This window comes from Anoplolepis gracilipes, chromosome 8, assembly GCF_047496725.1.
Source record: "Anoplolepis gracilipes chromosome 8, ASM4749672v1, whole genome shotgun sequence".
Lineage (NCBI taxonomy): Eukaryota > Metazoa > Arthropoda > Insecta > Hymenoptera > Formicidae > Anoplolepis > Anoplolepis gracilipes.
This window is the reverse complement of record NC_132977.1, coordinates 12,670,823-12,674,683: the sequence shown is the minus strand read 5'-3', so window position 1 is coordinate 12,674,683 and position 3,861 is coordinate 12,670,823. Positions and strand designations below refer to the sequence as shown.

General features: G+C 34.8%; 1 pseudogene; it reads left to right on the top strand.

The window, feature by feature from the left end:
* The first annotated feature begins 511 nt into the window (after positions 1-511).
* On the top strand, positions 512-3,658 carry LOC140668867 (uncharacterized; annotated as a pseudogene).
* Positions 3,659-3,861: the final 203 nt, after the last annotated feature.

The window sequence follows — 3,861 nt, the reverse complement described above, 5'->3', positions numbered from 1 at the left end:
TTAAAAAATATTGTATATCAAATGCGGTTTGTATGAGGATTACAGTTTTTTCAAAATGTTGAAAACGCATTTGTTATAAAAATATATAATTATTAATTTTTAGTACCAATTAGATAAATATTTGTAAACAAAAGACTGTGCATTTATTTTTCGAAGAATAGTGATAAAATAAATCTTTTCGTATCAACTTTACATAATATAAATTTATTTTTTGCAGGCGACAATTATTGAAGCTAATGAAGACCGAAGATGACTCCAAGAGCACTAACATTAGTACAGGTACTATCGACGGATCCATCGATTTTCGTAAATCGACAGAATCACTTCCTGATGTGACGGATTCGAACGTTAGTACCCAGACAATACAGTGCCTGGAGTCAACCTCACATACAGGTATGTGTAATGAAAATGTCGTTGCGAAGATAACTATTTTATTATCGATAATGCCCTCTGGATATAAATCATCCAGGAAAGCAGGTCTGAAGGCCATCGCATTGTCGATATTTCTTTCATGTGGAATGAAATCCATAGAACATTCAATAATCATGCGCAAGGTATAGAGTGCCAATTTAAAGATTGGAAACTCATAAATTCTCGTCGCATTGGGTTCATGACGCAATTGTTTTTCAAGTGCCAAATGTGCAATTATAAAGCCAACATTTGGTCAGAACCCAGAAAATCGGAAACATTGGACATTAATACAGCTGTTGTAGCAGGCACTGTTACAATGAGAATTAATTATGCCCAGCTTGAAGAGCTGTGTGCAGCCATAAATGTTCCTTGCATGTCCAAAACAACTTACGTCAAATACAGAGAGAATGTGGTTGACGATTTTCAAAAGACAGCCATTGAAAATATGAAAATGGCTGCCGAAGTTGAAAAGCAGCTCGCTCTGGAAAAAAACGAAATTATAAACGGTATTCCGTATATAACAGTCGTGACGGATGGTAGTTGGATGAAGAGATCGTACGGTACCGCCTACGACTCTCTTTCCGGTATTGGAGCCATAATTGGTTACCGCACGGGAAAGATTCTCTTCATCGGTATCCGCAGTAAGTACTGCACATTATGTGATGTAGCACAGCGTAAAGGTATTGACCCAAGAGCTCACAAATGCTACAAAAACTTTGATCGCAACGCAAGCTCCACAAGTATGGAAAGTGATGCGATCGTGGAAGGTTTCAAATGTAGCCTCGAAATGCATGGACTGATTTACAAAACTGTTGTTGCCGATGGTGACAGTAGTGTATATCAGGTCATTCTTGATAACAGACCATACAATGAACATAATGTGATAGTAAAAAAAAAATAGAATGTACTAATCACTTGCTTTGCAATTTATGTAAAAAGCTGAAAGCTGTGGCAGAGACGACTCAGCTAAAAACCATGCAGAGACGGCATGGTTTTGTAAAATTGCGAAATGTTGTAAAGCACAATATTTTAAATATGCGTAAAGAAATAGAAAAGGCCGCCGAGCTACGGAGAAAAGAGGAACAAACACCTCAACATCATAAGGCTATGGAATTACAAAAAGATATATTGAACATTCCTAGCCATGTTTTTGGTGAACATAAACGATGCGAAGCACGCGGTCATATATGCAAAGAGAATAGTAATGAAACAATAAATTATGTACCATTTCTAGAAAAATACGGTCTGTCAAAAATCAAAAAATAGAAGGTGCCATCAAATATCTCAGTGGTTATTCCGACAGTTTGTTGCTAAATTTAACCAATAATCCTGCAGAATCGTTCAATTCGATAATCTGCAAAGAAATAGGTGAAAAACGTATTATGTTTGGTAAACGAGGCTCTTACAATGCAAGAGTTGCAGGAGCAGTAGTTCAATACAATACAAGTCCTTACACAATTGCATCAAAGCATGTGTAAAACTGTTCCGCCTATTATCGAGAATCTGAAAAAACGACGACAAATAAAAGTTGCAAAAACCAGAGACTCTCGACAAATACAGGGAAGGCAGACAAAATTAAAACAAGAGTCAGGAACAGATCGTTATTACGGTCCGCAATCGCAAAAACCGGATCTTCCATCCGATATGTTCGAACAATTTCGACAAAATAATTTAGAAAAGTTGTCCGAAAATGGAAAAAATTGGCAAAAAATTGAACTTGAAACCAGAGACCAAAATAAGTCCGAATTATGGTTGTCATTAAGACGTGAAATGTTAACGGCATCTAATTTTGGAACCGTATGTCGCATAAGACCGACAACGTTTTGTGCTGCGACTGTCAAAAATATTTTATATCCTCCATCTATTGATAATGCGGCTATGAAATATGGTCGCGATAAAGAGGAAATAGCAAGGAAAGAACTGGCGATGAAATTAAATAAAGAGATAAAACGTTGCGGATTATTTATCGATACTAATAATTCATTCTTGGGTGCGTCTCCTAACGAACTTATTGAAGCAAATGGTCTTGTGGAAATTAAATGTCCTTTGTCGGCTGAACATTTAATAATAAATAACAGCAGATAAAGCCATAGATATTGCCTTCTTTAAAAGCCAATAAAAATATTTTTGATAAAAAAGATCCTAATAAAATGAATCGGAATCACCGATATTTTTATCAAGTTCAAGGTCAATTAAATATAACATAGCGAGAATATTGCATTTTTGCTGTTTGGACGCCGAAAAGTATTAAAATAGTGCAGATTAGTACAGACAATACGTTCTGGAAAAATCAAATGCTGCCTTTTTTAAACGCTTTTATCACGAATGCATGCTTCCAGAAATATTGGAATCGCTATAATAGGCATATGCCAATCAGAGATCCAAATTATATCACAGAAGCTAAAGTAGAAGCAGTTAAACAATTAATTAATCAAAAATCTGTACGGCAAAATATTATAGAAAACGAAAATCTCCAAGAAAAAAAAGATTTAAAACTAATATTTTGCCCACAGAAGCAGCAATTACTGCTACTACTACTGCTGCTGCTGCTGCTACTGGTGCTACTGCTTTGGATACAGATCAAGATGATTGTATCATAGTTAATTATTCAAATCACAAACGTGATATAACTAAAGATGATTTAGCAAGACATGAAAAAAATGCAATTGCTCCTCTCTTTGTTATAATGAATAATATCTTGCCTATCGATAGCAAAATAAACGATGAATCATTAGATCGTTTTTTGCGTATTGTTAGAGAAACTTCAGATTATGAAACACAAAGTGTGCAATATCTGGAGTTCTCTCATATGATTGCAGCCAGTCAGAGTAAAAAAAGCTTACAAATCATTGGAGGCAATTGTAGTGATCACTGGAGATGTATTTTCTTTGATGGCATCAAACTTCACGTATATGACAGTCTACCTGGCTATACATACGACAAGTTGGTAGCTAAAGAGAAAAACTATATACATCTACGTTATCCTACAATAAATAAAAGTGATATTATTTTTGAAAAAGTTAAAACACAACCTGATGGCATAAGTTGTGGAATTTATGTTGCAGCTTTCACCACAACTATAGCCTTAGGAGGCAATCCTTGTGAAGAAAGTTACTCGAACAATGTTAAATGTATGAGAGAGCATCTTTTTAACATTATAGAAAGCAATAAACTGCTGCCTTTTCCTAAATTTTATCATTATCTTGCAGAAACTCTGCAGAAAAAGATGCCTCAATCTTGTTCGTGAATTAAAATCGGAGAGACGTAAATATAAATAAAATATTTTGGTTGTGTTCTCACGGGAATGGGCGATGGAGGGGCCCATTCTATATTTTCAATATTCAAAACATTTCACATTTTTGCTAATTTATCGTCTTTTATACGTTTATTTAAATGTATCTAAACGTATACATAACAGAAAAATAGATATATCTGCTTTATCCGCTTTTA